Source organism: Pseudochaenichthys georgianus, chromosome 10 (genome assembly GCF_902827115.2).
Source record: "Pseudochaenichthys georgianus chromosome 10, fPseGeo1.2, whole genome shotgun sequence".
Classification (NCBI taxonomy): domain Eukaryota; kingdom Metazoa; phylum Chordata; class Actinopteri; order Perciformes; family Channichthyidae; genus Pseudochaenichthys; species Pseudochaenichthys georgianus.
Window position 1 is genome coordinate 2,154,302 of NC_047512.1, and position 13,258 is coordinate 2,167,559.

At 41.7% G+C, this 13,258-nt stretch overlaps 1 long non-coding RNA gene across 1 annotated transcript; it reads left to right on the forward strand.

The window, feature by feature from the left end:
- The first annotated feature begins 6,789 nt into the window (after positions 1 to 6,789).
- LOC117453985 (uncharacterized) lies at positions 6,790 to 7,881 on the forward strand. The gene is made up of 3 exons (XR_011644002.1): positions 6,790 to 7,022; positions 7,589 to 7,688; positions 7,794 to 7,881. It is a non-coding gene; the product is annotated as an uncharacterized lncRNA (long non-coding RNA).
- Positions 7,882 to 13,258: the final 5,377 nt, after the last annotated feature.

The following is a 13,258-nucleotide window of genomic DNA, read 5'->3' on the forward strand; positions in this document are numbered from 1 at the left end:
ACCATTACGATAACAAGTTAGTTTTCTGTGTAAATTATTATTAATACAATACAAATATTTAGATATAATTCATCATAATCTGTGTAGCAACTCACATTCTAACTTACAGCTCACAGTTTGTTCACTTTTATTTCATTAAAATGACTTTATTCACATAGAAAGTGACATTAACGGTTGTTTGAACCACGGTTATAACGCTATCTGTGTCATTAACTATCACTAAGTTAACACAGAAAGCAAACATTAGCCAGTAAGACTGTTTAATGTACTCCATGTACACAGCATGTTCTGTATATTGTGTACTCTTTAGATACTCTAGTGATGTGTGTCCCGTGTGTAAACTTGCTGCAAATGCTTCATTTTTATTATATCTTATTGTATCTTTTAAATATGCTTAACTTGTGTAATGCCTGAAAACACTTCTGCTGTGACACAATCATTTCTCAGTTTAAGGTAAACAATTATTTAAATAAAGTATATCTATTTATCTAATGAGCTGAACCGTCGCTTAGCTTAGCGCTAGCTGCTAACTGAGGAACCCCATTCATTTCAATGGGAAAATGCTGCGTCACAGAATTGCGATGCTAACAAGCATATATTTAAAACTATATCTATGGTAAAGAGCACCATCACAACAACTCAAACTGTCTTAAAGACAACTGGTGTAATAAATAACTAACATAAAGTCAGCTTAGCATTACAAATCAACTGTTCCTCACCCGGAGCCGAACTGTAATAATAACTGTAGCTGTTAGACTTTAAGACTTTAGCTGTTAGCCTTTATTTAAAGATAATTTGAGACTTTGGGGCACATTTTAAAGTTTTTTTGTGAGTTTCTTTCTTCCAATATCTGCGTTAAATAAGATAACTTCTAATTCGTGATTAACTGTAAACTAAGCTAACAGGTGTAAATACACGTAATGAAACATCTGCGTGTGTTTAATCCACTCACCTCTTCTTCTTCTTCTTCTCTCGGTGGTGGTTCTTCTTCTTCTTCTTCTTCTTCCGTGTGTATTGGCGGTTGGCAAACCAACTTGTAGGTGCATTACCGCCACCAACTGGACTGGAGTGTGGACAAGAGACTAAGCAGAAAACAATAAACAAAAGAAACAAAACAAAGAACCAAAACTCTAGATTATTTTAAATGTATCAATTTCTTAGAAACGTAATAATCTCTCAATATATATTGCCTGATGTTTTCCCTAACAGCCCTGATAGCGACAAGTCATGGAATGTTGCTTTCTTCAGTGTCTGGAAAAGCACATTTCTCTGAGTACTATATTTCCTGCAAAGCAGTAAAACATGCTCAACAGTTTCTGGCTGGCTGCAGTGTATACACTTTCCGGTTGGATGCTTTCCTATTATACTTAATGTATGATTGAGACCTGTATGACCTATTCTCATCCGAGAAATGACATTGTCTTCCCTTCTTTTAAACCCCACCTTCCTTCCATCCCCCACATACCTTTGAATGTTATAAAGATGTCTTCCTGTATCACTAAGGTGAGTGTGGTGCGGGTAGATCGCGGACCGTTAAAAAAGAAGTAACAAAAGAAAGAAAAAGAAAAATAATGTTTGAAAAATACGTGTTTAGATGTAAACCTATCATCCACCACCCCGTTAGCAGGTGCCACTTGATTGACGTATATTTGAGACGTCTCAATAATATAATACATGACAAATAAGAGAATTGAGAAGGGCCCTGTGTGACTGGACGAGAGGTGGCAGATGGAAGTGACGAGGCAGGAAGCGAGTCAGGAGACATGGGCCCTTTCTCATTTCATCAAACTCCCCCCCCCCCTCTGTCGACTTTCCTGAAGTACTCCACTAGCCCCCCCCTCGCTGCGCAAATGTGGGTCTGACTCTGCCTCACAGAGGGTGACTGGCTGTCTACATGATGTGGCCTGCCCATGGCCACTTTCATACAGATCACACACTAATGCGCTCGATTGGTCTCCGTGTGTCATTCAAGCTCGGGAGTGTGTGTGTGTGTGTGTGTGTGTGTGTGTGTGTGTGTGTGTGTGTGTGTGTGTGTGTGTGTGTGTGTGTGTGTGTGTGTGTGTGTGTGTGTGTGTGTGTGTGTGTGTGTGTGGCGCGAGCGAGAGAAAGCGCGCGCACCGGTTACGTGTATTGTTGTTGTTAGCATCTGGTGCTAGCTAGCTGCGCTAACGGATATATAATGAGCTGTCAACAAGGTGGAGGAGCGTCCTCTGCTGTCAGACTGAGAGACTGATAACTACAGCTCAGGTGAGGTAAAGGACTCTTGAGTGGTTAGATAGTTAACTTAGTCTAAGTTCTCTGTGGGTCTCAAACGGTTTGGTCACCATTTATGTAAACATATATTTCCATTTGAGGGGGGAGTGATTAGTAAAATACGCATGAATAATATAAAAAAAGTGTTGTGGATATTTTAGACTCGTCAATACTGCACAGATGTACAATGAGAGTAATCAATAATAAACTGGTGAAAGCAAACAGCGTTGTCTTGTTGGTTATTTATTTGAAGCTTCAAAGGCACAGGTCTCACAGAGTATAGGATAGTCTGCAGGAGTGTGCACAGGGTATAATGTGTGTGTGTGTGTGTGTGTGTGTGTGTGTGTTTTATAGAGCAGTGCTTCTCAAAGTATGGTCCGCGGATCATTGGTGGTCCGTGAGCGCCCCCTAGTGGTCCGTGAGTATATTGGTAACATTTCACATTTGAAATAAATAAATACATTTAAGTTTTCCGCACTCTCGCGGGAATATCTCCGCAATGCATGCGTCTCACATCAAGTGACATCTGTGCTATATCAAGCGATTGCATGATATAGCACAGATAAACACCTTCATCACACATGTCGCCACTTGTTTGTATCATTTTCAGGCGATTTGTAAAAAACGATGTGTTTTTCGATATTTGTGGAGTTAGGTGGTCCTCGAGTGTTTTTTTATTGGTTAAGTGGTCCTTGGTATGAAAAAGTTTGAGAAACACTGTTATAGAGGACTGTTGCTGTGCAGAAAGGAAAAGAGATAAGACATTCTCCTGACTGTTATCTTACAATGCTCTCATAGGCAGAGCCGCATTTTCCAGGTACGACCTTGGCAGGAAGCTACCGTGTGGTACAATCGAGTTGACCAAACAGTTTCTAAGCATAATATCATCATTTGGTTTTACCATATAAAGTAATATAAGAAATTGCCACTACAAAAGGTAAGATAAACTTTAAAAACTTGTTGAGAGCTAAAACTAGTCTTCGCTGCTTCCTCAAAGAGGAGCAGGGGGAGAGGGGGGAGACAGGAGAGGCTGGTTCAGGAGCCCAGACACACTCACAACTATAAATGAACAAAAAACAAATAAACAAACAAGTTTCAGTGTTTTCTCATATTGGATATGGTATGTTATTGGTTATAGCCATGTTTTTATGATTATTTAAATGTATACAGTTCTGTTTCATATGGGTGTGGTCTCTTTATTTCCCCCTCAAAATGCACCAGATTGATACCGGGGGAGCATGCCCCCCGACCCCCCTAGAAGATTTGAAGTCCACCCCCACTTAAAATATGTTCACATGGATAGGTTCCTAAATAGCTTGGCACATTTTTTTTAAATAAACCCAAGTCCATATGTTTATTCTGGGGTAGTAGATGTAAAGTTTAGGGCTATCACTATGGGCAGCAACGCTGTAAATATTGACAAATAAATCCAGGCACAAAAGAAAACTGGTAGTGGCCTGGCTGGGTGTATAATTCCCGACCGGACTTATTGTCCCAGTCCGGCCCTGGTCAGAAGAGAGCACGCCCAATACGTGAGACCCTGAGTGAACGCAAGGATATGTTAATGGGTTACTACTCCTAAAACACATATACTACATAGAACTTATGGTACATGCAACATTTGTTTTGTGTGGTACTGTGTCATTCTGAATCAAGCCTGGATCATTTTTGGAGGAGTTAAACCGTGCATGTCAACATAATGGTTGACTGTCTACAGATGCCCCTGGACACTGACGAGGACCACTCCTACAGGAGGCCTTACAGCTTCCTTCCTAAAGAGTCGGTTAGTGAATGGACACATTAAAGTGTGCAACCCCTGATGCATGTGATTTTATAATATTACATATACATACATATTAATCATATACTTCTTTATACCATCTTGTCTTATCAGTGAGATGGAACTTTGTTCTCATGACCTCGCCAAGAACATGAGTGAGGAAGCGCACCAAAGGTTGAAGGACTTGTGAAAGATTCCGAGGAGTTTTTAAATAGGCTTTAAACTCCTGCAGGTCAATATTTTTTTAAGTTGACCAGCTCTGATTTTCCATATGATGTTCTGTTCAATAAATGTTCATTTATGAAAACGGTATCAGTGTCTTATTTTATATACATCACAGTGAATGCTGAACTTGCCGGACCATATACTGTAGTTGAAAGTACACAATGAAACACTGGCTTGCTTGTATCAAATCAATACAATTCCCACATGCCCTACCCCGGAACCTGCGGTCTTCAGACTCTGGCCCCCGCACCAACCTGCGATCCTTCGGGGACAGAGCCTTCAGTATGGCAGCCCCCACTCTCTGGAACGCTCTCCCTGCGGAGATCTGCAACATCCCCACGCTTGACGCCTTCAAAAGGGCCCTCAAGTCCCATCTGTCTGCCAAGGCCTTTGGCCCCAAATCTATTTGTTTTGTTCTTCTTTTTAAAGCGACCTTGGGTCTCATGAAAGGCGCTATATATATATATATTATTATTAATACATCATTGGAACGGTACCTCCAGTATGCCTACATGACAAGCATTTTTATAATATACAGTAAACATATCTTTGACTTATTGCAAAATTATAAAATGAAATTCGCCCCTGCTGTCATTCTGGCTTTCACTGTTCAAATGAGATGTCAACCATCAAAATGGGATAAGGGGTTCCAAGGGGTTCTCAAACGGATAGGTTATTAATTTATTTGCCTAATAGTTGCTTAAAATGCTACAATAACATGCCATGTACATAGACTGTATATATAAAGGCCATGTACGGTCTCTCAGCCACCGTAGGCGGCGTAGTAGGGGGCGTGTTGTGTAGTGTCGTCATTTCGCTTTTCATCTGACATGCCTCTGCCATGCCTCTCAGCCACCGTAGTGTCGTGTCAGGTGGGCATGTCATGTACCGTCGTGTACTGTCCGCGGTCGCAGCTAGACCATATTGTTTTTTTGAGCGTTTATAAAGTGTCAGTAGGCTTGTTTGAGACACATTGCGGCTCGCCTCGAAAGTAGACGAGAGTAGCCGATCGCAGCCGGGGGAGGTGTCAAAATGCTCGTCTTAAGTCGGACAGCTCGGACTCGGAGTCGGCTTGACTGGCTGGGTTTGCAATGGCGGAAATTGCGTTGGCGTTTTTCGTTGCAGATGAAGTGGATGCAATAGAAATCCCACATGTATTGTATGGAGAATGACATGATCTAAAGGGACTGTGATTGAGAGAAAATTAAATATTTGTTTACAATAAACATGAATATGTCATTTGTTTGATTTGCATTAAAAGACAATACCATTTTTGATTTAAATGATAGATGACCTTGTGCATTTGTTGCAGCCCTTGCTTGCTGCATAAGTGCAGCTGCTAAACTGTTATCTGAAAAATAATTTACATCATTTAAAATCATATCCAGATTGTTGGAATGCAATTTAGTTGTTTACTCACCATTTTGTAGTCTTTGGGAAATGTCTTGTGAGACTTACAGTGATGTCTCCCTGTCCATCACGCAGTGGAAGCACCACAAATTCCATTTTACCCACTGGAGACAAAGGTGATCACTATTGCTTTATATAGGTGTGTTAATTCAGTCATGGTGATGAACCACACCAGTGACTGGGTTCCATCATTAGAAATGCTCCTCCCTCTTAATGTTTGCAAACTGATAGGTGGACAGGCTACAAATGATCAGTCCCTTCAGATCCGCACACATGAAGCTTCATGAGCATGAACTGAACAGACCTGCTGCTGTGTTAACTCTTTAGCTGCCACTTTAAGCTTTATGATGTGTACAACATGGATGTCATTTGATTTAATCTTGCAATTTTAAATGATGTATTCAATAAATAAGGTTAAACCAAATCATTACATTACAACAGATTTTATTTTAATGATTTGGTTTAACTTAAAGAGAAACGTTATTGTTATTGCACATATTACAGGCACTGAGACAACGAAATGCAGTTTAGCTTCTAACCAGGTGCAACAAGCAGTGAAGTGGAAAGTAATGTACACAATCTACAGAATAACATATAGAAGGAATTGAAGGATGAATAAACAGTGGGGTATGAATACACTAGATATCAGCCTGAGAGCAGTATGAACAGTGTGTATGAATACACTAGATATCAGCCTGTGAGCAGTATGAACAGTGTGTATGAATATGCTAATATATATAAAGTATGAAAACGGTAAACAGTATAGTATAAAATATATAGATATTAATTTCATGATGATAAACATTGTGGAACAATGATGAAAAATGGGAATGGATGTGGCGACGTAAAACTGACACAAAACAACAACAAACTTTTGCCAGCCAATTGGAGAGTTTCATCAGCAGCACGTGGTAAAAAACACCAATGAGTGAAGCTAATGCTGCGTTCATAGGCGCTCGGAAATGCTACTATTGCAAGCAGAACAGATCCCAACGCATGCACAATTTATACATTTTTTTTCTAAATAGCAACATCATCCATGTACAAGTGCTCGAGATACCAGCGAGCCGTTTCCCATCAAGCATTTCGCTTCCGCAGCCCGTGGAGAGCAACTAGGCTTGTTTGAGACACATTGCGGCTCGCCTCGAAAGTAGACGAGAGTAGCCGATCGCAGCCGGGGGAGGTGTCAAAATGCTCGTCTTAAGTCGGACAGCTCGGACTCGGAGTCGGCTTGACTGGCTGGGTTTGCAATGGCGGAAGTTGCGTTGGCGTTTTTCGTTGCAGATGAAGTGGATGCAATAGAAATCCCACATGTATTGTATGGAGAATGGCATGATGAACACCGTCTGCGGAGGTAATTACGTATCTTTTTATTTTTTAATTTGATAGGGACAGAGCATGTTAATGAACATCAGTATAAAATACAAGAAGTATAAATGTGTTTGAGCAAACGTGCTAATTTATATCCGTAGTAGGCTACCTAGGCAGGTAACAAAAACAGATACACAATACAATACACAAGTAAAAAGACAAAATATATTGTAGGCCACTACATGTATCGAGGCCTACTACTGGCTGCATCAGTCTAAATTAAAAAGTATGATCGATTATCCGGACTGATTACTTTACTCTACAGATCACAAATTGTGCAAAATTATGACACTATCAGTCTTTTTTAGTCCAATGGGATAAGATAAAAGCTACTTTACTAAAGATATAGAAAGCAAGCAAGATAGTAGTACAAAGATACAATAAATAGACAAGAATACAACTGAAATCCAGTGAAGATAATATAGGCCTACAGCAGCAGTTATATATATATATATATATATATATATATATATATATATATATAAAAAGAATGTTGAATAGGTCTAATGATTTATGGTCATCATTTGCTCCTGTGTCTGCCTTCCTTAGATCCGTTCCAAAGGTCCAACAATTTGTGGAAGAAGTGGTCCCACAGTACAGTCCTTCAGACTTCAAAAGTCATTTCCGATTGTCCAGGGGACATGTGGAAGTATGTGTGTGTGTATATATATATATATATATATAAAAATAACATCAAATATGTATTATCTGGACTGGTGATATTAAAAGCCATTTATTCCTTTCTACCAAACAGGATGTGATGACGACTATTGGCCGTTCTACTGGAACAGACAGCACAGTAAAGTGCCGTTTCAAAACAGTGTTCTTGCCTGTCTGTGGACTCTATCAAACCAGGAGTCCTATAGGGGGGTTGCTGATCGTTTCAATATCACCAAATCCACTGTCTGCCTGCATCTCCATGAATTCTGTAGTCTTGTCACCACATATTTGTCTCACCACATTTCCTGGCCCACAGGACAAGCCCTACATAATTCTGAGTTAGGATTTCGTGCAGCAGGATTTCCCAACACTGTCTGTGCGGTAGATGGATGCCACATTCCTATTGTGAAACCACACTGTGAGAACCCAGTAGCATACATCAACAGAAAACAGTTGTATTCTGTTGTGCTTACTGGGTTCTGCGACAGTAAACGGAGATTCTGTCATGTTAATGTGGGCCACCCTGGTAGCTGGCATGATGCACGGGCATTCCGGTTGTCTGCTGTTGGAAGGCTGCTCGATGAAGATCCCCAGTCCCTGGTGCCTGAGGGAATGCACATCATTGGGGACTCTGCCTACCCACTATTGCCTCAGCTTATGAGGCCATACAGGGACAATGGCCATTTAACTGCTCGGCAGCGTCGTTTCAATCAAAAATTAAATGTTGCACGCGTGGTCATTGAGCATACCTTTGGCCTACTGAAAACGAAGTTCAGGAGGCTCAAATGTTTGTACATGAAAAACATTGCGAACATTAGCACAGCAGTCACTGCCTGTTGCATACTTCACAACATGTGCTTGGAGGAAGGGGAAGCAATTGAAGTTGATGAGCAGGTTGAAGCAGCAGATAATAGGGCACCGCATCCCCAGAACCAAGATGCAGTGTTGCACAGAAATCAGATTTGTGACCTTTTTTAAAGACAACACACAAAACCACTGTCATACTCTTTGTGGAAGACATTTGTTTTTTATTTCCTTTCGTTTTATGCCCACAGTATTGAGTATGTAAGTCGCTTTGGATTAAAGCGCCTAACAAGTAACATGTAATGTCATCCAAAATGATTGGGCAAGTAAAAAATAAATGCATATATATGAAAACTAGATATGGTCATTTTCTGCACATGTCAAGAGCAGTTGACTATCTTCTTTGAAAATGAAATAACTATATATACATATGTACACATGTACTTGGCAAATAAATAATAATCATTGCATATAAACATTGTGAATACTTAGTGTACACAAATACAAATATTACAAGGCAATTGCCAGGGATGAAATAATAACACAACTGCATAACGAGGAAAATAAATAACTAATCTAAACAATATTACTTCCATAAACAAACTGAGGTGGTGTTCTTTATAAACAAATTAATTCAGGGAATACCCAGTGTGGGGGAAATTATGGCTTGTCCTGCAAAAGCTCAATGATGCGCTCTTGTTGGCTCCCAATGGACTTTAACTGGGAAACGACTTCTCCCATCGCAGTCAACATTTTAGTTTCAAACCTCCTTCTATTTCTCTCCTTCAGCCTTCTCCGGCGCTCCTGTTCTGGCCGCACCAGTGTCTCCAGTGCACTGGTCCTCCTCTCCGAGTGGGCCTCATACAGGTCGTAGAAGGAGGGATGGGAGACTCGAGACCGGATTGATCTCGGCTGAGTGGTGGGCAGGGTCATGGAGGGACCAGGCTGGGCCTCAGAGGCACACGGCAGTGTGGTGGGTGGTTGTGAGGCAGTGGGAAATAGAGTGGTGGAAACAAGAGTGCCTGGAGGTGCGCTCCCAACACCGCACCTCCCAAACAGGTTGTCCATTATCTGTGGAATTGCAGAATTGTTAAAATGGAAATGTTGCTTTTACCAACTAGATGTGCAAGAACAAACTTCTTACCCCATAATATTCCCACGTTATGTTCCCCTCTCCTGTTGAGGTACAACGGTCCTTGGCCCTTTTGTAGGTGGTCAAAAGGTTATTCAGTTTTTTCCGGATTTTGTCTGAGGAGAAACTGTATCCCTCCCGCTGAACTGCCGTTGGAGAATTTTATAAAAACCGGGTTTGGAGTGATAGTACACCTGTTGGTGTGTTTTTGTCAGGTCCAAAAGCAGCAGTATGGTGTTGTGTGTGAAATCTGTTAAGACACAAGTGTTAGTAACTCAAACAAATAGCATTTGCTGTTTAGATCCTCATTTTAGTTACTGTACCTTGTGTTGCCTCAAGGTGTTCTGACCGGCTGGAGGGGGATGCCAGGTGAGGAGTGCCAGCTTGGGATGTAGCAGGCCTTACAGGAGCAGGCCTTTCAGGAGCAGGCCTCTCGTTAGGAGCAGGCCTTTCAGCAGGAGCAGGCCTTTCAGCAGGAGCAGGCCTCTCGTTAGGAGCAGGCCTCTCGTTAGGAGCAGGCCTTTCAGGAGCAGGCCTTTCAGCAGGAGCAGGCCTCTCGTTAGGAGCAGGCCTTTCAGCAGGAGCAGGCCTCTCGTTAGGAGCAGGCCTCTCGTTAGGAGCAGGCCTTTCAGGAGCAGGCCTTCCAGGAGCAGGCCTTTCAGCAGGAGCAGGCCTTTCAGGAGCAGGCCTCTCGTTAGGAGCAGGCCTTTCAGGAGCAGGCCTCTCGTTAGGAGCAGGCCTTTCAGGAGCAGGCCTTTCAGGAGCAGGCCTTTCAGCAGGAGCAGGCCTCTCGTTAGGAGCAGGCCTCTCGTTAGGAGCAGGCCTAGCATCTGAAGACAGATCTAAAGGGACTGTGATTGAGAGAAAATTAAATATTTGTTTACAATAAACATGAATATGTCATTTGTTTGATTTGCATTAAAAGACAATACCATTTTTGATTTAACTGATAGATGACCTTGTGCATTTGTTGCAGCCCTTGCTTGCTGCATAAGTGCAGCTGCTAAACTGTTATCTGAAAAATAATTTACATCATTTAAAATCATATCCAGATTGTTGGAATGCAATTTAGTTGTTTACTCACCATTTTGTAGTCTTTGGGAAATGTCTTGTGAGACTTACAGTGATGTCTCCCTGTCCATCACGCAGTGGAAGCACCACAAATTCCATTTTACCCACTGGAGACAAAGGTGATCTCCATTGCTTTATATAGGTTTGTTAATTCAGTCATGGTGATGAACCACACCAGTGACTGGGTTCCATCATTAGAAATGCTCCTCCCTCTTAATGTTTGCAAACTGATAGGTGGACAGGCTACAAACGATCAGTCCCTTCAGATCCGCACACATGAAGCTTCATGAGCATGAACTGAACAGACCTGCTGCTGTGTTAATTCTTTAGCTGCCACTTTAAGCTTTATGATGTGTACAACATGGATGTCATTTGATTTAATCTTGCCATTTTAAATGATTTATTCAATAAATAAGGTTAAACCAAATCATTACATTACAACAGATTTTATTTTAATGATTTGGTTTAACTTAAAGAGAAACTTTATTGTTATTGCACATATTACAGGCACTGAGACAACGAAATGCAGTTTAGCTTCTAACCAGGTGCAACAAGCAGTGAAGTGGAAAGTAATGTACACAATCTACAGAATAACATATAGAATGAATTGAATGATGAATAAACAGTGGGGTATGAATACACTAGATATCAGCCTGTGAGCAGTATGAACAGTGTGTATGAATATGCTAAGATATATAAAGTATGAAAACGGTAAGCAGTATAGTATACAAGAGTATAAAAGAGTTTCATCAGCAGCACGTGGTAAAAACCACCAATGAGCGCTCAGCTGAGATACCAGCGAGCCGTTTCCCATCAAGCATTTCGCTTCTGCAGCTCGTGGAGAGCAACTGTGCCAACTCGCCTCGCCTCGCTCTTAAGGCTGCGGGCGTCTTTGTCCCGCGAGATTTCAAAGTCTCATGTGGGCGTGCCTCCAGAGCAAGTCGGACAAAATGACTAACCATCATGCAACGCACGAGCAAGACGTTGATCGCAACTGCGCAGGTCTGCGCAGGGCTGAAGTCGAATAGTCCATTTAGCTTAGGAACCTTCCTAAAGGAGTGAAATGACCCGGAAGTCCCTCAGTGGCAGCCATGATAAGTGCCGTTCGAATTCTCTAGAATGATGAGAATGATAGGAAAGGAGGTTTCAAACTTCCTTTATCACCTCCTTTAGCTTAGGAACCACTGGACCTCCCTAACCGGCAGGAGAAGCGAAAATGCTGCCCCACAATGCATTGCAGCCGCAGCATTTGCCGTCACTCAACAGTCGGCCGTTCACGGAAACAACCGATTATGACCGAGAAATGATATCATGAAAGTTACGGTGCTTATTAAGCATTTTAAAACATAGGTGGTAAGTTGCCAATGTGCTTTGTTTTGAACGTTCATCAGTATTATAATCAAAGAGAGAAATATGAACGTTAGTTTTTACTGAAATGATCAAATAAAGTCAACATTTCACAGTCTTTACTGAGCTGTGTGGAGTTTGTTCAACTTCTAAAAGATGTTTGAATGGTGATATACACAGTGATAGATGTTAAGGACTAACGTTTATAATAAATACATCTGTATTGATTTAAGATCTTTAGTTCATACAATCATACGTATTGGGATCATTTGTATTAATGTGGACCGGAGGGAGAGGGTGACGAGCATAAGTTTCACTTTCCTTTTTATTTCAATTCCAACTTTGGTCATGAAGAATATGTTTCTCTGTTGTCCACGTTCATAAAGCAAAGCAGCAGCATCAGAGCACGGTGCAGAATCTCTAGATGAGTTTACAGTAGTCCCTCGTTATTATTAAACATCCATGTTGTCGTCCGCTGTATAGAAAACTGTGGTTTCCATAGTTTCCCCACAGCAGCAGACGCACACAATGACGTCCGCTGGCGCATCATAAACACGTCGGATAGTGAAAGTGCATTCGGATTCTCTAAAGTACCGCAGTCTCTTCTCCTAAGTCCTTTTGAATTATCCTATCCACTATCCCTTAACCCCGTGACGTTTCACTCAGAGGTCAAGGAATAGACGATAGGGTTAGAACTTAGGAGCTGATTTTTAAACTATCCGACAGCAGCCCTTAGAGGCTTCTCAATACTCAAATTTCCCCTCCTCGACTCCTCGACTCCTCGGTCCTCCGGTAGTGACCCGGAAATGAATTTCAGCGCGCCATTTTGAAGGACGTCTCATTTCTCTAAATGCACACCGAGGACCAAGGATCGAGCGTCGAGGAGGCTCTCTGGAGGAGCTATAACCGAGGATACACTGATGGTTCCTCCACGGCTCCTCCGCGGATGCATTTCCGGGAACGGTGGAGGCGTGACACACGGCCGGACTTATCTCAGCCAATGAAAGCTCTGCATGCATCCCCTGGATATTATTTTAGAAACTGCTCTCATCGCAACGCGATGTTTACAGTGAGAACAGCTGTGAGGTCCTGCAGAAAGCAGAGCAGTGTGTAAAATATATCACTCAGTATAACAGGCCTACATTATTCTCTTTATTTGCTTTAGTTTAGTAGATATATACAAACAAAGAGTCGATATTTTTCTA